Source organism: Pocillopora verrucosa, chromosome 10, assembly GCF_036669915.1.
Source record: "Pocillopora verrucosa isolate sample1 chromosome 10, ASM3666991v2, whole genome shotgun sequence".
NCBI classification, from domain to species: domain Eukaryota; kingdom Metazoa; phylum Cnidaria; class Anthozoa; order Scleractinia; family Pocilloporidae; genus Pocillopora; species Pocillopora verrucosa.
The window spans coordinates 13,031,237-13,054,968 of record NC_089321.1 but is presented as its reverse complement, the minus strand read 5'-3'; the positions used below and the strand labels follow the sequence as shown (position 1 = coordinate 13,054,968).

The 23,732-nt window shown below is 36.3% G+C and overlaps 1 protein-coding gene across 1 annotated transcript in view; it reads right to left on the bottom strand.

Moving 5' to 3' along the window:
- The window catches only part of LOC131773091 (uncharacterized), a 176,258-nt gene that overhangs the window by 146,481 nt on the left and 6,045 nt on the right, over positions 1-23,732 (bottom strand). The window lies entirely within an intron of this gene.

Below are 23,732 nucleotides of genomic sequence, written 5' to 3'. Positions count from 1 at the left end.
CTTGTGTGTCCGTTGTGGTTTCTGGTGATTTCTGCCATGAGACAGCTAAGAAATGTCTAACGTTTCAAAACATGCATGTTTCGCTTTTGAGCTTTTTGCCATGAGTGCGACCCCGGGTAGGCGGGTTACCCCACCTTGAGACGTTTACATGGCAAATTGTCACCCCTGCTGACCAGGTTACCCTACCTGGCAGACTGGGAAACCCGCTTAGGTGGTCACCCCACCTGTCATGTAAACGTGATCAAGATAATATAAGAAATTACATGGACAGGCGGGTTACCCCACCTAAGCGGGTTACTTCACCTACCTAGGGCCCTCCACCTCCATGTAAAGAGGCCCTAATAACAAAGTAGAATGAAACCTTTTGCAGTAGGCGGAGCAACTGAATTCAGTTGTAGAGCACACAGTAACAATAACATAAATTACTCAGTACCGATAAGGCGTTCCACGCACATGAACTTTTCTCCACAAAAACGATTAATTAGCGCCTCAAGCGACTTAGTGTCTAGTAAATAATTTATCACTTCATAGCGATAATTTGTCAAGGGTGAAAGGCAGTATTGATAATTTAGTTTTCTGACTGGCTTTTGGTGCTTACGGCTTTGCTTTCGTTAAAAAGAAACACCAGACCAAGCACTCTAATAAATATGATTTTTACGCTTTGAGCGTCGTGAAAACCTTTTATTCAAAGTTTTCACCTAGTTTTTAACATAGCAATGACTTGCGGTACATATTTTGGCGAAAAGCACTCGATTCTAAGTTTCCCACATAACTGAGCTTAGACTGTCTAGAAACGAAAAATAAATAGTGACTTTATTCAACGGCACTGTTAGAAAGACTGCTATATATTGCGTGCGCGGCTTAAGAGCAAAAATAATCTATTTGACACATGCTCGAGAAAAAGAAAAGAAAAGAGATAACTTCTATATGGTCTAGCATCTATTTCAGGTTATTATAAATCGACTCGACCGAACGCTAACCAGACACAAAAACCTAAAAGGATTGTTAGTTTAACTTATTTTTAATCACTAGGAATATAACCAGCAATACAAACGCAAATGGATGCAAAGTTTAGTGCATTCTCAGCTTACGAGCAATAGAAAAGTCTCAACGTAGTGGGTAAAGCAAAAGAATTTCGTTGAGGATCAACACGAACAGTGGATTCCCGATTTTTCGAGCCTCCATAGGAAATGAAAATCAGTTGGATTAGTTGGGTTCACCAGGGGAAGGGGAACAACTTTTGGTTCGAGTTATCAAGAGTTACGACAAATCGAGAACCCGAGCAATCTGGATTCCAATGGAGTGAAAATAATTAAAGTTTTCACGCGTTTCACACTTATTGTTAGCATATCTATCATTTCATGTTTCACACCTTTTTTAAGAGAAGAACAAAAAATCAAACGTTAGCAAGTTTCACAGTTTGTTTTTATTACAGAAGTTGGCGCTTTCGCTCGGGTGAACGAAAAAAAACATACTTTAGTATTCACTGGAACGTAAAGCATTATCTATTTCTACTAGTACGTTAAGATTGATATTTAACTCAGTTTTGTTGGGTTGCGGATTTGGACCGGGGGGTTCAAATCTAAGGGGGGATGGGGGTTCGAAATCCGCTATGACACCGGAATGTTAAAGTCGTGCCAGAATTTTTCAGTCGTGCTGGATAGTTGAAGTTGAGAAGGAAATTAGTTCACTTTTAAGTCAGATTCTGCTAAAGTTAAGAAACGCGTTGGAATGTTGAAGTCGTGCCAGAATTTTTCAGTCGTGCTGGATAGTTGAAGTCGAGAAGGAAATTAGTTCATTTTTAAGTCAGATTTTGCTGAAGTTAAGAAACGACCTGATTGCGCCAACAATACGTTTTAATCAGCCTCAGAATTATTTCCCGTGACTGTCAGATTAACATTTGACGGTAAATAGCTGGTTGGATCCCTAAGATGTTAAGCGTTAATGCCTAATCAGTTAAGTTCTGTCTCTGGAGAGTATCACAGAGATGCAAACCTTGCAGCCGGGGAACTATTCAGCTCTATTTCTAAGCATTAATCTGCGTTATTCCAATATGTTCTCTTTTCGTTGTTGCCATGTTTGTAAATTTAAAATACGATGCTTATATCAGTTTGAGTCAATAGAATGTGCTATTATAAAATAAAGGAATTGAAACTCAATGTATTATTGAGTATATTTGCTATTATCAAACATACATATCCAATGTGTTAAAATAAAAGTTACTAAGATTCATTATCATAGGAAACTAATAAATTACCTTCCAGCGCCTTGTCGGTCCCTGAAATGAAAACAAGATGACTAATTACGATAAGGTTTGCAAAATCATCTCCATCCCTAAATGAAATGATATTATAGAGAACCTGGTGTCTAAAGGGTGCATAATTTTTTCCAAGCATTAACCCCCAGACTGATGCTGCAAGGGTTATTTATCGCGGAAAAGTCTGGTAATTTACATTAAGCTCCTCTGCCAAAAAAAGCCCAAAGGAACTTATTTGCTCTAACTTTTAAAGTCCAAAAGTACTCCAGACGGGGAGTGTGTTCAAAGTGTGCAAAGTCTTGAAAAAATTCAAAGGTTGGAGGACCTGCATAGCCTCTCCATAAACTTCTGCCTTACAAAGTTCGTCTGAACAGTCGCACGAGCATTTGTTCAAGTATTGCATTCCTTTGCTAATTGATTTCCAAACACACTTGTTTGGATATCCAAACGCGTATTTTTGGATATATGAAATAATTATATGAGCCTAAACACAATCCTTATTGTATTTTTAAGCAGGATTTACTTATTCATTTGCCGTTCACCGTTGTCGTATGAAACGCCATTCTCAACGTCCCCGTAAATATGTTACATTGTCAATATATGAAACTTGCTGATGAGGAAAGTTAAATTAAAAATAAAAACGAAATAAGTAATTATGTACTTATGTAATTATAAATCATCGCACTAATCTATTAATTTTACGGAGACCACTCATGCACAAAAAACCTGGCTGAATATAGATCCATCGCTAAATATCTATTTGCAAGATGAAGTAGAACATGCATAAAAAGAGAGTTATTAAAGATCGACTATTGTAAAGTCCACAGAGTCCCCTCGTTTCTTTCAAATTCCTGAGCGCATATGACACATAGGAAAGAGGCACATAAAGGGAAGGGATGGGGGAGCTCACATGAATTTCACCTTAATTAGTGAAAAAGATGCAAGGTAAAAAAAAATGAAGTAGCAGCATCATATTGTTCTTTGAGCTGCTACACCCTGGAGATGAAAAGCTAGAGCATAAAAAAAAAAAAAAAAATTGGGAGACAGCTGAAATAAATCTATGTTCTCAAAGCCTAAGAGTGAAAAAATTTATTTCACATTTACAACCGCAGCCTATTGTATTTGTGTTACTTCCAACTCTGAGAAGTCAACCGTCATCCCACACACACAAGTTCGTAATAAATTATACATACGCTATACAGGAAAATATATATTGTAAATTTTGATGTACCACGGTCCCGCCGAAAACGACTACACTCACAAAAAAAATGTAACAGATTGTTATCCGAAATTTCATTTTCTTTTTAAGACAGCGAGCTCTGGAGAAAGCACTATGGCATGAAGCGCCATAGCATGAACCGCCATGGCCTTCAGTCTGTGACAACTGTCAATATTCAACTTGTATACCAACTGAGAGTAATGGGAAGATAAAGCGTATCAACGGTGGCGCATAAAAGTCATCGTTTACTTAAGCAATAAACCACTCGCACTATCGGTTTACCTGCGCAATAAACCGCTTACGAGATGTTGGGAGAATACGACAAAAGTTGTTGAGCCACAAGCCGGCGACAAAAGTATACAAATAGGAGATCGTTCAACAAATTGACCAGCGGTAAGTACGTTATCTCTCTAGATAAAACCATTACTACTTTTGTTTCTCGTTGAGTGCACAGCTTGTAAGGCTGTGTGATAATGGAGATTTCAATGACCAATTGCTACAGATAGTTAACTTCCCTCTTTTTTTCTCTCAGTAAAAATAAAACAAAACTGAAAGAAAATCCCAGGGGATAACATGATAATCGAAATAACAATGAAGATCAAAGGCACCAATGACAGCGCACTAAAAAAACCAATAAGAACAAATCAAAGTGCTATACATGAACAGCGACAAGTATGTGTTGCACTTAAAGTAGAGAGGAGAAAAAAGTGGAGTTGTTCGACTTTTAGTTCTCGTTCTTATGAAACTCGTCCTATAAAACCAAACAAAGGAATTGTTGTTATTGTTGTTATCGAGTTACTCCAACTTAACAATTATCCATATACACTATAAATACACTGTGACGCCTCCAAGTTATTATAATTTCTAATTTTTTTGAAGTTCCACTCAGGTTCGTGCTCTTTGATGGTAATCAGATTTCCAGTTTACTTTACCGCTAATGCATGAGTTTCTTTGCCGCTTAACCACTAAAATATATTTATACCGGGGCAAAAAAAATAAATAAAAGTTGTGACCATGCCTTTCGCCAAAAGCTCTTACTTGCTCGAAAACCTGTGTTAATTACAATCATCAGAATCATTTGAATCAATTGACATGCTCAACTCAATCCTCTCTCTGCGGTAAATCTCGAGCCCTAACACCGGCCAAATATGGCCAGGCGCTTTGCCCGAGAAAAAGCAAATCGTACTTTGTGAGTTTTCCAGTAAATTCATGTTGTGCCTTGCTACCTTAATACATGTTCTAAATTTCATTTTATACTTATCATAATGGCGAAAATAACAAAACACGACGAGACTTTTAATTCAACCTCCTTCATATGTCCAGTGCATGTATTCAGTTTATGATGCGATCACATGACTTAATTAATTCTTAACTCTTCAAGTTCAAAAGGAAAAAAAGAAGCTGGGCCCATCAACTGTCCCGCGTCCAATGCACAGTACAAGTCCAAATAAAATCCAATTTAAATTTTTCCCTGCGGCGCTATCACTAGAGCGTTCAACCCTCAATCGACAATCACTTAGTGCTTTAAGAGTATAGATCAACAAAATAATTTAATGGCCTTATCATTTTTATATTTCGACCACTGTTGCGCTCTTGGAAATGTTAAGTATGACCACATGGCAAACGAAAATGATCAGTGTTAGACTTCTTGCTGTTTCCTTTCAGCCGTTTATATTTCAAAATGACAAAATTATCACTAGTCGTGTGCAAGATCATTGATCACTCTCCTGAAGAAGTCTTAAGTGGGCATTTTGGGTAGGTGAGTGAAATCGGAGGTGTTTTGCCGATTCCTGTTGATGTAAACACCAGGGTTAAACTATAAACTCTTGCATTCAGTGTAATGTAACGTAACAAGGATCAGTTCCAGTTATTGCGCACTAAGAATAAAAAAAAATTGACGAAAAAATATCATTAGCTTTCATAAGACATAACTTTCATATGAAATGAGATTTCTTCAAGAACTGCTTACCCGGACTAATGCATCTCTAAGAACTGAATAAACTACAGGAAGCGGAAAATATACTCATTTCCTGGATTTCAACTGAATTAAAATTTTTTTTCTCAATGCATTCGGGTAAGTTCTCTTCTTGAAAGTTTCCAATTAATCTTCCAATCTACTGCTACTGCATTCGTTTATTGGCTGTTTAACTACTACAGTAAGGCCCGGCACCCGCTTCTATGAATCGCTGGGTATACTTCATCGAACTTTGACGCGTCCAAGTCGAATGGGAAATCAATAACACAGAAAATTATCGTCAATTCAATAAATATTGGAATAGTCACCTTCATTATTTTTTAAACTCCGTGGTCTTTGATTGTTATATTTGTTTTTTCTCTAGAATTTTTCTGTTTCTGCATTTTCTGCACGTTTTGAATGTTTTACGTAAATTCATCATGCGTGAAGAAGGAGTACACATTGTCGATTACTTAAACTAATTTAATTTTAAAAATAACTTCTAATGAGAAAACAAACTTGAAACTCAAAATTGTTAAAATATCGCGCCATAATACGTCACGTAAATCAAATTCGTAATTTTTTTTCCACAGATGTCAAGTGTTTATGAAACACTTAACCGAGGACTACAAAGACAGAAACAAAGACAGCCATTGAACACTTTGGCATCTAACGCACTGTTAATTTACAAAACAAAAAAATCTGCAGTTGCCATAGAAAGCGAAGGAGAACATGTTCTTATGGTTACTGGTTAGCCAAACATGATTATGTGACTATTAAGCATGCATTGGTAATAATGCACACTTTTGTAGACGAGAATAATAGGATAATCTTGTGGTTTTCCCAATAAATAAGACTTGTGGATTTCACTGCCGCATATCTTTAATAACAACGATCAGATAAACAATTGTTACAAGGGAGACTAATGTTTAATGATTGTTTGCCCAAGTTTATAACAGCGAAAACTTCGTTTTTAGCCGGTTTGTTCGCAGTGGAACCAATGGGCCAAAGAAAGGTCCAAATCTTATTGAAAGCACTGTTACTTAGAGGCAACGTTTATTAACTGAACTAAATGTCAAAGTAAAGGGAGGCAAGTTTCTTAAAACTACTATGGTGCTGCTTCAGTGGAGAGTATAACAAAATGATTTCCTTTTAATCAACTTTGTTGATAATTCAAATTGGCCACCGTAAAAAGATTCAAAGACCGACAACTCGAGCGTTAGCCCCTCCTCAGACGTTTCCGGTAAACCCTCAAAAAATTGCACATTTAATTAGGAAAAATCGCGCATATAACTATCCGTAAAAACCGCGCATTTCCACCCTGTTTTGTTGTTGTTGTCAATCTGTCACTGTCTGGTAAAATTGTACTAAGATGCTTAGGGTTTGCAATCAAGAGATATAATAAGACTTTAATGCGAAATTCCATTTCACTTTTAAAACTGCGGCTCTGAGGAAAGAACCATGGCATGAATTGAACTGCGATAACCGCACGATGACTGTCAAAATTTAACTTCTATGGCGATTGAAAGTAACAGAAAGATGAAGCGTATAAACGGTCACGCAGAAAAGTCACTGTTTACTTCAGCAATAAACCACACTTTCTATTGGTTAACCGGCGCAATAAACCACGCGTTAGATGTTGGGAGAACATGAGAACATAAATGACCTCCCCATACATAAATGACCTCCCTAATGCCTCTGAATTAACAGACCCTCTGCTTTTCGGCGATGACACCAGTATCTTCTATTCTCACTCAAACCCAAATTGCTTAGAATTCGTACTTAACGATGAACTCCAAAATATTGATGTTTGGCTAAAATGCAATACGTTCTCAGTTAATATAAAGAACATCTACAGTACTAGAACAGCCAGTAATTATCAAACGCATTTGTGCCGTACAAATCTCAGGCGATTTCTCAATTCTCTACCAAGGTCCTAAAAATTTGGAACTCTATTCCTGTTTCAGTCACTCGTTCGTCAAACCTTCTTAGTTTTAAGACGAAAATACAAGAGTTTTTCCTTAAATAATGACTGAATTGGCCTAGCCGCACATTCGCAGCACTTTTAATTTCTTTACTTTATTTAATAATATAAGCGAGGTAGCTCTCCCGCAAGCCCGGTGGCTTCCTGGGTCTCCTCGCCTTCTAGCTATAACCGCTGTAAAATAATTTTTTTGTATTGTGTAAATAAGGCAAGTAAAAGATGACGATGATGATGATGATGATTTAAAGCCACAAGCCGGAGACAAAACTACACAAATGGGGAGGTCGTTGCACAGATAGAGCAACGGTAACTACGTCATGTTTCTATATAAAACGATCCCTACTTTTGTTTCTCGTTTAGTGCCCAGAAAATCGAGATTGTTAAAATAGAGTGCTTGTCAATAACAAACTGACGTAAATAAAAATCGTTACGTTAACATGCAAACACTTAACCGAGGACTACGAAGACAGAAACAAACATAGCCATTGAACACTTAGGTGTCTAACTGTTTATTGAAAAAAATTAAATTGCAATTGCTGTGAAAACCAGAACAGGAGAAAATGACTTTTTTTTGAGGAGAAATCGACGGCTCGACGAGTGTTTACGATCCGATAAGTAACACGAGTCGTGGGAACAGTTAGAATTCACTGGCTGACTGATTTATCCAATTACCCTAATATGAAACATTATTAGTGGAATGCATCAGTAATAATAAAAAAACTTCGTAGACGAGAATAACAGATTAGTCCTAAGGTTTTTCAAATAAATAGAACTGTTGGAATTCATTACCAAATATCTTTAATTTCACCCAATGAAAAAAGGAGCCGAGAAAAACCAAGATCACAAAATATACGTTCTACGTTGCCACTGATTAGCCAATTGAAAGTATGCAGACCTTGTGTACAAAGGAAATCAACGTTTAGCAGAATCTACCTGGTCATCTTATTTATTTCAACTTCACGAGTGTGCATAAACTTTAAGAGGGCCATGAACGCATAGAGGGAGGGGTCCGGTAAAGTGATTAACCTGCGCCTCCCCATCGCACCCGTTCTCAAGGGGTACACAAGAAATATTTTTTCCTTTTTCCTTAAATAGTAACAATAAAACATTGCCGAACAAATAATCAGCTTGTCTGGCTGTTTTGGTGGTCGTTTAAACTGTAGAATCGCAAGATGAACAAGAAAGAGATTAGAATGGATACTGTCAGTCTGTAGTTCACTATAATCTATTATATTCTCTATTCATCTTGTCTGTGAGACAAGACCGAATGCCACACAAATTGACAGACCGTAACCACGTTATCTTTCTAGGTAAAGCTATTTCTACTTTTGTTTCTCGTTTAGTGCACAGCTTGTAAGGCTGTGTGATAATGAAGATTTCTATAATCCATTGCCTCAAATACCGGTTGTAATCTTTCCTTTTTTTCTCCCTCCGTGAAAATAAAAAAATAAAAAAATAAAAAAATTAAAAAAAAGAATAACTTAGATCACAAAAAATGTGATCACAAAAAAGGACCGGAGACTGAGAGGCTTGTTTCCAATTGCAAGCAGAAGAAAACTCTGTAAACAATAAGCAACTGTGAGTCAAAAAGTGATGTACGGAGGGAAAACGATAGAATCCGCCTTGGCCAGGAGAACAAAGGTTTGGAACGTAGCATCAAAATTTGAGAACGTTTCCGTACATGTCCATGTGGAAATTTGATACTCACATGATATTTCCTTGTATTATTTTTGTACCCTGCTTGCTGAAAGTGTTTAATATGCGAGTTTGGATGGTTACCAACATTCTGGATCTTTCTGTGACTTTTTGGAAGCTTTCAAACAAACTCACAAAGTAAGACCTGAAACACCTCGCGATCTTGAAGAGTTCGTTTGGGCAACTTTTACCCATTTCCAGCAAAAAACAAAAAAGATCTTGAGTTTCCGAGAACATACTGACCTAAATGTCAGTAACTAGTAACTCTATGTCCTTTCAGAGGACCTTTTGGGAAACTCAGGCAGCAGGTTTGCATGTCAGCAAATGAAAGATTTGATCAGAAATAAAACGAGCAGATAAACAACTGTAACAAAGAAGACTAATATTAATTTTAATGATTGTTTGTCGAAGTTTAACACCGAAAACTTTGTTTGAAGCCATTTTGTTCTCAGTGGAACTACAGAGTCAACCAGAAAGAAATCGTTTTTCAAACTATCCTCCAGCGGGTGCTTTACCAAGTTAGCCACGTACTCCAAATCTTATTAAAAACTCTGTAATACTTAGACGCGATATATATTAACTAAACTAATTGTTATAATAAAGAGAGGCAAGTTTCCAAAAACTAATGTGGCGCTTCGTCGGTGGAAGTAAAGATATAAAAATATATATACATTTTTTTTCCTTTAATCAACTAAGATTATATTTCGAATTGGCCACCTTAAAGAGTTTCAAAGGCTGATAACTCGAGCGTTAGTCCCTCCTCAGACGTTTCCGGTAAACCCTCAAAAGAAACATAAATATTTGCATATTAAATTAAGTAAAAACCGCGCAGACACTCAAAAGAATAATCAATCAAACAAATGGCTTTGGGCATGCTAGTTTTCATCGTCGATTTTACACTCTTACAAGCCACGCTTTACCCTTCTCACTTTCATTATAGATATTATTTTACAAAAAAAATTGAGTTGTTGGCATTCAGTTTGAAAAATGTATTTTTTTCAAACTGAAAAAAAGTGCGTAATTTTTTTCCAAGCATTGACCTCCGCGAGATGTTGTTACAATAAAAGACTAATTTACCTAAAAAATAAAAGTATTTTCCTAACTCCAAGTGTATTCGATACATAAATAAAAGTTAACAGAAACAAATACAACGGTTATTTATCGCAGAAATGTCTGATTAAGCAGCGCCGTTGCTTTTCTTAACTTTATGAGGTGGATTGCTCACGAATTTTCTTTATCTTCTCAAATTATAGTCCAAAGTGCAAGCGAAATGCGAGCCTCGAATACCAAAACAAGAAAAAACAAAACAAACAAATTGCTGTTAACAGATTGGTATTTGATACTTCTTTATGTATTTTTGTTTGTTTTCTCCCTTTTATACTTCGCGTACAGTGCGCAACTTGTAAGACTATTCGGAATTAAATTGAGAACTACAGAGATTTAGTAACACAGCCAACTGCATTCACTTTTTTTTCAGACGGAGAAAGGTAAGCAAACTGAGAATTTATACGAAGTAAAATTTAAATAATCTCAGTTCCCTTTTGATTTTGATGAGAATATACCCGGATACCCGGATACCCGGAGGGATTGTGGAAACAGCTTTTGGCTCTGGTTGTGTCTCTCAAAGAAATGAAGGTTTACTCTGAATAAATCATGACATGCCTTGAAGTGAAGTGTTGCTGAATATTCAAAGAAGCCCTATATTTTGTCGCACCGGCGACGAGAATCAAACAAACAACTAAGAATGCTCACCAATACAGTACAACAAAACGTCCAATAGGAGATTTTTCAATCAAAAGCTTTCACTCGGAAAAACTCTAAAGCTCTGAACCCCTTGGTGTTGCTATTCAAGACTAATTTACCTAAAAAACAAAAGTATTTCCCCAACCCCAAGAGTGTATTGTATACATAAATAAAAGTTAACAGAAACAAATACAAGGGTTCCGATCTATGGTATCGTCTGGGAATGTAAAGGAAATAGAAAATTATTCACATTCCTGAACGATGCCGTAGATCTACGGTTGCATGGAATGAAAAAAGAAATACAACAGCTCAAGGTCTGTTATACATTTATACTAGAATGCGTAAATCAGTCTTACGTAATTGAATGTACTCTAAAAAAATGAAATAAAAAATACGGAGCGTTTAACTGGGTACATTTTTATCACATATACATACATATCCAATGTGGACTGCAAAGAGTAAATATTGAAACACCATCAAAATAAAAGTTACTAAGGTTCATTATCATAAGTAACTAATAAATTATCTTCATCCCTCTTCCACTCCTCAAAAATGAAAACAAAATGATTAATTACAATGAGGTTTGCAAAATCATCTCAATCCCTCAATCAAATGATATGGAGAACCTACAGATCTGATGGCTGAAGAGAGCATAATTTTTCCGAGTATTGACCCTCCAGGTGTTGCTATGATGCAAGACTAATTTACCTTAAAAAACAAGAGTATTCTCCTAACTCCAAGTGTATTCAAAAAATAAAATTTAACAGAAACAAATACAAGGGTTATTCATCGCAGAAATGTCCGATAAAGCAACGTTGTTTTTGTAGCTACGTTTCTTTATGAGGCTGCTTGTTGACTAACGATGAAAAGTTCAGACGAATTTCGATCACGTTTGGAAGAAACGAAGCAAACTAGATCGATGTCAATTTTAATAGCCACGCAGAGTCTGATTTAGTGGAGAAAAAAATGGACTGATATGATGACTGATTGCTTTCATCAACACCCTTTCTAAAACAAAACTTATGGTTCATACACAAAGGCGACTGTTTCATCAGGGTTTCTATACAAGAGGAAACTGATGAAAGAACGAGGCACCGGGCCGAGTGCTTTTATTGTATTCGAGTTTTTAGAAACCCTGATGAAACACAAAGCCCGAGTTTATGGAATGGCTTCTCCAAAGGCTCTAGTTTATTAGTAATAAACACAAAAGCAAAATAAAAATCATGCTTTTATTCAGTGTTTGCTTTGTTTTGTTTCATTAAGCTGTTGAAACATGAACAGATCTGCTAGTCAGTGTGATGAAATGTTTCTGTGTTTTTTTACAAGAGCAGCTTTTCAATTAGAGGCAGTCTCACTTTAAGTTCATTTTACCTAGTGAAAAAGATACAAGGTAAAAAAAAAAAAACAAAACAGGTGGCGGCATCATATTGTTCCTTGAGCTGCTACACACTAGAGATGAAAGGCTCGAGCAAATAAACTTTGGAAGACACCTGAAATAAATCTATGTTCTCGAAACCTAGGTGTGAAAAAAAGTGAAAAAAGTGAAAATAATTTTCATTAACAACCGCAACCTATTATCTTTGTGTTACTTCTAACTCTGAGAAGACAACCGCCATTGCCCACCCTCCCCCCCTTAACTTAAACAGATAATATGAAATTTTATGTGGGAAAAAAAGAAAAAAAGCGAAGAAAAAAGATAAACGATTTTTGCCGCTGTTGTCTCTCTCAAGCAATGAAGAGTTGCCGTTAACCAATCATATTTAATACACGATTCAACGTAAGGTTGTGAGATCTTACATGTCTATCATCAGATTTATTTACCTCAGGAAAACAAAACATTCGTAATAAAAACATATATATACAACGTGAAAATAAAGCGCCGAGACGTTCGAAATACCTAGCGCTAGAAACCGTTAGAGAAGGTAACGCTTTAAACGGATCAGTTGAGATGGAATAGCTTAGTCATTTGCGAAATTCAATTTACACCAGTCCATTCTGGCATGAGTAATGTGGCAAGATTTCTCTCTCAGTCACTGGGATTCAATTCATAGCTTCTCACTTAGAATTCAGTATACCAAGCTACAGTACGGTTCTTTTTAAACCCTTGGCGCTAAAGGAGCGAATCGTAACTATTTGAAGCAAAGATTTCTTAATGATTTCACCTAGCTACATTAGTAACTTAATGTCCATTTAGTCGTGTTATGTTTATTTCCATAGATCGAATTCTTCATTAATTTTGGACCGTCCCAGGGGGCGCATGTTGTCTACATTAGGAGCTCGTTCATTTTATGCTTCTGTCCCCACACTGTGGAACTCAGCCTCCCAGCAAATATTCGGGAAATAACATCACTCAGCATTTTTAAGGAAAAACTTAAGTCACATCTTTTAATTTAGCTTACGAAAAATAACTTTTCTCGGGGATGGTCAATTATGTATAATTATTTAGCATAAGGTTTTATAAATATTTCTTACAATTCATCATTGTTACTGTATTTTTATATATATTTTTAAATTCATGTAAAGCGCCTTTGATCATTTTTATGTTACAAGGTGCTATATTAAGTGAATAAATAATAAAACCATAAAAACTGTAAATAAACACCTTCAAGTTATTATGATTTTCATTTGTTTTAAAGTTCCACTCAGCTTCGTGCTCTTTGATGGTATTCAGATTTCCAGTTTACTTTACGGCTAGCGCACGAGTTTCTTTGCCGCTAAACCACTCAAATCAGTCTCTAAACCATAAACTTTTAAAAAAAATCTACCTGACCAAAATAATTAAAAGTTGTTACCAGACCTTTAGCCAAAAGCTCTTACTTGCTCGAAAACCTGTGTTAATCAGAATCATCTGAATCAATTAGATATCTTTGGTTATTTAGACTAAACCTTCGTTGCAGGCATATAATCAATGTAATCATGTTGGCCTACCAAATCCCTAGTTACTTCAAGTTGTTGGAGACCAATTCCGCGAGTTAGAAAGTAAAAACACAAAGTCTTTTAAATTCGCTGAATTTTTCTTTTCCTAGCTACCTTCCGCCCCATGCTCTTCAACAGGTGTTGTAATTTCCCGTTTATTACACTTCTAGTCCATACGTTTATTTGCCGTGTTCCAAAAAGTTTAACCGGAAAGCGATCCAATGAGCGTCAATATTAAAAAGGTCAATAGAAATCTTTGAGAAGAAAAAACAGATGTCTCCCAGGGATGCACGAACTCCAGAAAGTTTACGTCGCTTTCTAGGGTTCACGAGACGCCACCGGTTTTTTCTGGAACGCCCAACTGACTGCGCAAGTAAAGAGGGACTCGCATGTGGTGTAATTCACAGCAGAGAGGGCTTGCAACCAAGTTATATGACAAATTTCAGTTATACAGCATATAATGAAATCACGTTGTAGCTGCGACATAAAAGTGGTTTTATCACCCGAATGACCGATGCCTTTCGTGTTCTTTTCTCACCCCTAGTGGGTGGGGGATGATGCCTTGTTTCCAATGCTTTCAATCTTGGATATCCTGCACTTCTCCATTTCCTATATTCAGCAAATTCTAGCAAATTGTCCACCATTTATAACTGTTCAGGTAGCTTCTATAGGTGTTGTGTGTCCTTTAAAAAAGCAAATCGTACTTTCTGTGCTTTTTAGTAAATTCTTATAGTGCTTTACTACCTTAGTATATGTTCTAAATTCCATTTTATACTTATCCACTTGATAATGGCGAAAATAAGATACAACGAGACTTTTAATTCAAACTCCATCATATGTCTAGTACATGCATTCAGTGTATGATACGATCACATCATAAGAAACAGGACTTCTTTCTAAACTTGCCAATTCTTAAAATTCAAAAGGAAAAACAGAAGCGGGGCCCATCGACTGTTCCGCATCCAATGCACAGTTCTAGTCCAAACATATCAAATTTAAATTTTCCTTGCGGCGCTATCACTAGAGCGTTCAACCTTCAATCGAGAAGTAAAGCTTACAAGGTGCTTTAAGAGTACAGATCAACAAAATAATCCAATGGCCTTATCATTTTTATATTTTGACGACTGTTGCGCTTTGGAAAAGTTACGTATGACCATATGGCAAATGAATATGTGTGATGCAACGTAACGAGGATCAGTTCCGGTAATTGCGCACTAAGAATAACAAAATTTGACGAAAAAATATCATTAGCTTTCATAAAAAAAAGAAAATAAAAAGGCCGGAAATAACTTTCATATGAAATGAAATTTCTTCAAGAATTGCTTACCCGGAATAATGTATCTCTTAGAACTGAAAAAACTACAGGAAGCGGAAAGTATACTCATTTCCTGGATTTCAATTGAATTAGAATTTTTTTTTTTTTCATAAGGGTAAGTTCTCTTCTTAAAAGTTTCCAATTAATCTTTCAATCTACTGCTACTGCATTCGTTTATTAGCTGTTTAACTACTGCAGTAAAACCCGGCACCCGAATTTGTGAATCGCTGGGTATACTTCACCGGACTTTGACACGTCCAAGTCGAATGAGAAATCAACAACACAGAAAATTATCGTCAATTCAATATTGGAGTAGTCACCTTTATTTTTCAAATTCCGTGGTCTTTGATTGTTAGATTTGTTCTTTCTCCGGAATTTTCCTGTTTCTGCATGTTCTGCACGTTTTGAATGTTTTACGTAAATTCATCATGCGTGAAGAAGGAGTACACATTGTCGATTACTTAAAATAATTTACACTGGTAACTTTGTGCTAGCCTCAGAAATCAAATAATTTTGGACACGTAAAACACCAGCAGTTCTTCTCGACTTCTAGTGAGAAAACAAACTTGAAACTCAAAACTGTTAAAATATCGCGTCATAAGACGTCACGTAAATCAAATTCGGAAATTTTGCACAGATGTTAAGTGAAATGAAACGCCTAACCGAGGACTACAAAGACAGAAACAAAGACAGCCATTGAACACTGTGGGTTCTAACTTACTGTTAATTTATAAAACAAAAAAACCTGCAGTTGCCGTAGAAAGCGAAGAAGAACGTGTTCTTACGGTTACTGGTTAGCCAAAATATGAGCAAGTGACTTTTTAGAATGCATCAGTAATAATGCACACTTCTGTAGACGAGAATAATAGGATAATCCTGTGGTTTTCCCATTAAATAAAACTTGTGGAGCTAATGGGCCAACGAGAGGGAAATTGTTTTTCATGTTATTCTCCGTCGGTTGCTTTAGCGAGGCAGCCACGCACTTCAAATCTTATTGAAAGCACTGTTACTTAGAGGCAATATTTATTAACTGAACTAAACGTCAAAGTAAAGAGGAGCAAATTTCTGAAAACTACTATGGTCCTTCAGTATAACAAAATAATTTCCTTTTAGTCAACTTTGTTGATAATTCGAATTGGCCACCGTAAAGAGATTCAAAGACCGACAACTTAAGCGTTAGGCCCTCCTAAGACGTTTCCGGTAAACCCTCAAACATAAGAAATATTGCACATTTAATTAGGAAAAATCGCGCATACAACCATCCGTAAAAACCGCGCATACACTCGTTATTTCCACCCTGTTTTGTTGTTGTTGTCAATCTGTCGCTGTCTGATAAAATTACACTAAGATGCTTAAATAAAGTAAAATTAAATAAAATTTGTTAAAAGACAATCAAGAAATGAAAGTGAATATCCTACTGATCGAGTATATTTGCTCTACCTAAAGCAAACAGACATATCCACCGTGTAATGCACAGTGTGAATAGCGAAAAACTTTAAGATTAAAATTATTTAAAAGGTAATAGATAACTTACCTGGAAATAAATTCAGCACTAAAATGGAAAGAAAATTATAATTGTTAGAGACTTGTAGTTCTCGTTCTCAAAAAACCCATCCTTATTTTGTTGAAGATAATCTTGAACAAAATATTTCCATTGTTGGTATTGAGTTGTTTCAATTAAAATTGGAAAAAACATCCATACACACGATTTAAAACGTATAGAGTTACCCCGGCGCGAGTTAACCCAGCTAAACACGCCTCTTTTGCAGGCGCTGAGATATTGCACAGCGCCTAATTTATACCTTAAATTCGGAATAACCGCATTTTTTCTAGTCAGGTAAAAGGCAACTCTTACATTTTTAAGTTCTTAGTACAATATACGTACGTTATACAGGAAAATATATATTGTAAATTTTGATTTACCATGGTCCTGCCGAAAACTTCCACAATCAAAAAGATATAACAATATTCTTATGCGAAATTTCTTTTCCCTTTTAAAACAGCTAGCTCTGAGGAAGAACCATGGCATGAAAGGAACCGCGATAACTCTTAATCTGTGATAACTGTCAATATTTAACTTCTATGCCAATTGGAAGTAACGGAAAGGTGAAGCGTATAACCGGTCACGCATAAAAGTCACTGTTTACCGCCGCAATAAACCACGTGGGAGATGTTGGGAGAACATGAGAAAAGCTGTTATGTCACATGCCGGAGACAAACGTACACAAATGGGAGGTCATTGTACAAATAGAGCAACGTTAACTACGTTATCTTCCTCGATAAAACCATCCCTACTTTTGTTTCTCGTTTAGTGCACAGCTTGTTAGGCTGTATGATAATAAAGATTTCTATGATCCATTGCCAGGATGGTTACCTTCCTTCTTTCACTCCATCAGTGAAAATAAAACAAAACTGAAAAAAATAATCCATATGGACTGTGTAAAATCTCGGCTTTCGTGTGCTACCTGGAAGACTTTGTGCCGGCAATGAAGATTTCTACAAGTTATTAGCACAGATAATTACCTTCCCACTTCTTAAACCGCTCTGAAAAGGAAAACAGATGAAGAATTACGATTGGGTATAAAAATATATCCGAGCAGCCGCTGATTTTACGAGAACCCTACGACACATGAGCGCTGAATCCCCTATAAGCTTATTAAACGGATGTAGACCATGTTTAAAAGTTTAAACGAGGAGGAATTGATAGTCAGCAGAGTCACAAGAGTCAGTTTATCAAATCAAACTTGGTGAGCGTACATAAGCCATAGTAGGGCTATGCATAAAGACTTTTACAAGACAAACAGTAACTACATTATCTTTCTAGATAAAACCGTCCCTACTTTTGTTTTTCGTTTAGTGAACAGCTTGTAAGGCTGTGAAAATTAAACAAAATTGAAAAATATCTCTAATTTCACCCTGTGAAAAAAAGGAAAAAAACAAAAAATGTGTTCTGCGCCTCGAGGCAGGAGACTGAGAGGTTTGTTTCCAATTGCTAGCAGAAGAAAACTCCGTAAACATTAAGCAACTGTGAGTCAAAAAGTGATGTACGAAGGGAAAAAATAGAATCTTCCTTGGCCAGGAGAGCAAAGGTTTGGATTGTAGCATCAAAATATGAGAACGTTTGTGAACAAATGCAATTGGAAATTTGATACGCATGTGATATTACCTTAAACGGTTTTTGGAGCCTGCGTGCTAAAAGTGTTTGGCAATATGCGATTTTGGATGGTTACCACCATTCTTGATCTTTCTGTGACTTTTTAGAAGCTTTCAAATTAACTCACATGGTGAGACCTAAAACACCTCGCGATTTTAAAGAGTCTTTTTGGACTACTTTCACTCACTTCCAGAAAAAGCGGAGAAAAGAGTCTGCGTTTCCGAAAACAAACTGACTTCAATTTCGGTAACCAGTAACTCTGTGTCCTTTCAGAGGACCTTTTGTGAAGCTCAGACAGCAGGTTTTCATGTCAGCCAGTGTAAGATTTTGATCAGAAATAAAACGATCAGACAAACAGTTCTTACAAAGGGGACTAACATTTAATGATTGTTTGCTGAAGTTTAACACCGAAAACTTCGTTTGAAGCCAGTTTGTTCTCATTGGGACTAATGGGCCAACCAGAAGGAAATCATTTTTCGCATCATCCTCCGGCGGGTACTTTATTGAGGTAACCACGTAATTCAAATCTTATTGAAAGCACTGTAATACTTAGAGGATACATTTATTAACTGAACTAAGCATTAAAGTAAAGGGGGGCAAGTTTCCAAAAACTATTGTGGTGCAGGGTCGGTAGAGGATATAAAAGAAGTATGTTTTCCTTTAAATCAACTAAGTTGATGTTTCGAATTGGCCACAGTAAAGAGTTTCAAAGGCTGATAACTCGAGCGTTAGCCCCTCCTCAGACGTTTCCAGTAAACCCTCAAAGGAAACATAATATATTTGCACATCAAATTAGGTAAAAACCGCGCATACACTCATAAAAAAAAATAATCAATCAAACAAACGGCTATGGGCAGGTTAGTTTTCATGGTCGTTTTACACCTCTTATAAGCTACGCTTTACCCTTTTCACTTAATAAATATATTATTTTACAAAAAAATTGGAGTCGTTGGTATCCAATTTGGATCCATATCGATTATAAACTTGGAAGAATCTGTGTCAATGAAGATTTCTATGATTTATTAGCACAGGTAACTACCTTTCATATCGTCTAAAATCGGACATGTTTGAAAAGAAAACAAAATGAGAAATTACGACATGAAAGTTCATCCAGGCCCGTGCTGAGTTTACGAGAACACTCCCAGATAAGAGAGCTAAATTATCGCTTAGAAGAGATACAGACCGGCAAGGTGTAAAGGAGAGGAACTAATAAAGTCGGTAGAGTCTATAAAGCCAAGTTATTGTACGAATCACAAGGATGCCATGCATGCTAAGACAGAGAGGGGTAGGGTGAGTAACTTTCACCGCTCACCTTTTAAAAGGCCTGGGAGACTTAAGTCACTGAGCGTATTTCAAGTCAGTAACATTTGGAGGTAAAACTACTGATCACTTGTAATTTCACGTAAACTACTCTTCAAAAACTAAAGTTTAAATAGTTCAAAATCAAAATAACTAACGATTGAAAAGTTTTAGAGATCTAGTTCCTAAGTAAGCTGAAAATAAACACAAGTTTACAAAGTCAACATAGTCACTTCGTCGATTTCAAATTCGTGAACACATATCACAAATTGGAAAGATACTCATAAAAGGATGGAGGCTATCCATAAAAGGATAAGCACTTAAAAGAGGTGGGGGAGGGGAGGGGGGGGGAAAGTGGGTTGAGTAACTTGTACCATATCAATATCCCGTTTTCATAACCCCGAGGGACTTAAGTCACTGATCGCAGCATTTTATTTCCGTTACATGCAATGCACGCTAAAAAAAGTTAGAATTTTCTACCAAGGAAATATTGCACATCGAATAGCTGTAAAAGACCTTTAGCTCCTAAGTAAGCTGACAAAATACGGCATTTCAACTGCATAGATATTTTATCGTAGTGCATTCGGCTTAAAGCTTATCAGGAAAGTTTCGAATTTATCTTTCAATTTATTGCTACTCTATTCGTTTAAAAGCTGTTAAGCGGCAGAAATCCTGCACAAACAGCAAAATACTCCTAATCGTGGGAATAAAAGCGTGCGCATGTATGGCGCAAACCTCTCACGAGCCCGAGAAGTGATTTCCAATTTTCAAGACAAGAAAAAAAAAAACGTGTTCTGTTTGTTTGCTTTTTTGTTTTGTATGTTCATTTAGTTTAGTTTAGTTTTGTTTTTTTTCATGTATTGCACTCCAACTAGAGGATAAAGTTGTTCTACTTATAGTTCTCGTTCATAACAAACTCATTCTATAAAATTAAACAAAAGAATTTCTATTTTTGTTATCGACTCACTCCAATTAAATGCGCCGATAATGAAGATTTCTATAATTTATTAACACAGATAATTATCTTCCAACCTCTTCCTACAGGCTTAAAAAAAAAAAAAAATTAAGAGTTACCATCGGGTATGAAAATACATCCGAGCCCCGCTGATTTTGTGATACGGATAAGTATATAAGCATATAAAACGTATATGTTGTCACGTACAAGCATTGAAAACGGATTTACATCATGTTTAAAAGGCAAGGAGTTAATAGTCAGCAGGGTCACCAAAGTCAAGTTATCCAATCAAACTTGGTTAGCGTACATAAACCATAATAGAGCTATGCATAAAGACTTTAACAAATAGAAAAAACGGTAACTACGTTATCTTTCTGGATAAATCCATCCGTACTTTTGTTTCTCGTTTAGTGCACAGCTTAAGCTTGTAAGGCTGTGTGCTTATGAAGATTTCTATAATCCTCTGCCACAGACAGTTTACTTTCCTCTTTTTCTCCCTCGGTGAAAATAAAACAAAACTGGAAAAAAAATCCACGCAGACTTTTTACAATCTCTGCTTCCATGTGTTACTTGGTAGACTTTGAGCCGATAATGAAGATTTCTATAATTTATTAGCACAGATAATTACCTTTGTTCCTCTTTAGAAGGTCTGAAAGAAGAAAAAACAATAAAGAATTACCATCGGTTATAGAAATACATCCGAGCTTAAGCTGATTTTATGCGAACACTACTACACAATAGCGCTGAGTTGTCACGTATAAGTTCATTGAGAGCATGTGGAACATGTTTAAAAGGGAAGGAATTAATAGTCAGCAGAGTCAAGTTATCCAATCAAACTTGGTAAGCGTACATTAACCATCATAGGGCTTTGCATAAAGACTTTTATAAAGAGTAAAACGGTAACTACGTTATCTTTCTAGATAAAATTATCCGTACATTTACAAGAAAAAAAAAACCTTGGATCACAAAAAATGTGTTCTGCGCTTCGAGGCAGGAGACTGAGAGGTTTGTTTCCAGTTGCAAGCAGAAGAAAACTCCGTAAACATTAAGCAACTGTGAGTCAAAAAGTGATGTACCAAGGGAAAAAATAGAATCTCCCTTGGTCAGGAGAGCAAAGGTTTAGTTCGTAGCATCAAAATTTGAGAACGTTTGTGAACAAATGCACTTGGAAATTTGATACGCATATGATATTACCTTAAATTGTTTTTGGAGCCCGCGTACTAAAAGTGTTTAGCAATATGCGATTTTGGATGGTTACCATCATTCTTGATATTTCTGTGACTTTTTAGAAGCTTTCAAACAAACTCACAAGGTGAGACCTAAAACACTTCGCGATTTTAAAGAGCCTTTTTGGACTACTTTCACTCATTTCCAGCAAAAAGCGGAAAAAAGAGTCTGCGTTTCCGAAAACATACTGACTTCAATTTCGGTAACCAGTAACTCTGTATCCCTTCAGTGGACTTTTTTGAGAAGCTCAGGCAGCAGGTTTTCATGTCAGCCAGTGTAAGATTTTGATCAGAAATAAAACGATCAGATAAACAATTCTTACGAAGGGGACTAACATTTAATGATTGTTTGCTGAAGTTAAACACCGAAAACTTCGTTTGAAGTCAGTTTGTTCTAATTGGGACTAATGGGCCAACCAGAAGGAAATCATTCTTCGCATCATCCTCCGGCGGGTACTTTATTGAGGTAACCACGTAATTCAAATCTTATTGAAAGCACTGTAATACTTAGAGGATACATTTATTAACTGAACTAAGCATTAAAGTAAAGGGGGGCAAGTTTCCAAAAACTATTGTGGTGCAGGGTCGGTAGAGGATATAAAAGAAGTATGTTTTCCTTTAAATCAACTAAGTTGATGTTTCGAATTGGCCACTGTAAAGAGTTTCAAAGGCTGATAACTCGAGCGTTAGCCCCTCCTCAGACGTTTCCGGTAAACCCTCAGAGGAAACATAATATATTTGCACATCAAATTAGGTAAAAACCGCGCATACACTCATAAAAAAAAAATAATCAATCAAACAAACGGCTATGGGCAGGTTAGTTTTCATGGTCGTTTTACACCTCTTATAAGCTACGCTTTACCCTTTTCACTTAATAAATATATTATTATCCAAAAAAATTGGAGTCGTTGGTATCCAATTTGGATCCATATCGATTATAAACAATGCCGGCTTTAGTTTGCTACTTGGAAGAATTTGTGTCAATGAAGATTTCTATGATTTATTAGCACAGGTAATTATCTTTCATATCGTCTAAAAACAGACATGTTTGAAAAGAAAACAAAATGAGAAATTACGACATGGAAGTTCATCCAGGCCCGTGCTGAGTTTACGAGAACACTCCCAGAAGAGAGAGCTATATTATCGCTTAGAAGAGATACAGACCCGCAAGGTGTAAAGGAAAGGAACTAACAAAGTCGGTAGAGTCTGTAAAGCCAAGTTATTATACGAATCACTAGGATGCCATGCATGCAAAGACGGAGAGGGGTAGGGTGAGTCACTTTCACTGCTCACTTTTTAAAAGGCTTGGGAGACTTAAGTCACTGAGCGTATTTCAAGTCAGTAACATTTGAAGGTAAAACTACTGATCACTTGTAACTTCACGTAAGCTACACTTCAAAAACTAAAGTTTAAATGGTTCAAAATCAAAATAACTAACGATCAAAAAGTTTTTAGAGATCTAGTTCCTAAGTAAGCCGAAAATAAACACAAGTTGAGGTGGGGGGGGAGGGGGGGGGGAGTGATTTGAGTAACTTGTACCATATCAATCTCCCGTTTTCATAAACCTGAGGGACTTAAGTCACTGATCGCAGCATTTTATTTCCGTTACATGTAATGCACGTTAAAAAAAGTTAAAATTGTCTACAAAGGAAATATTACAAATCGAATAGCTGTTAAAGACCTTTAGCTCCTAAGTAAGCTGATAATATACGGCATTTCAACTGAATAGATATTTTATCGTAGTCCATTAAGCTTATCAGGAGAGTTTCGAATTTATCTTTCAATTTACTGCTACTCTATTTGTTTAAAAGCTGTTAAGAGGCAAAAATCCTGCACGAACAGCATAATACTTTTAATCGTGGGAATAAAAGCGTACGCATGTATGGCGCAAGCCTCTCACGAGCCTGAAAAGTGATTTCCAATTTTCAAGACATGAAAAAAAAAAACGTGTTCTGTTTGTTTGCTTTCTTGTTTTGTATGTTTATTTTGTTTTGTTTTGTGCTGTTTTTTTTCCC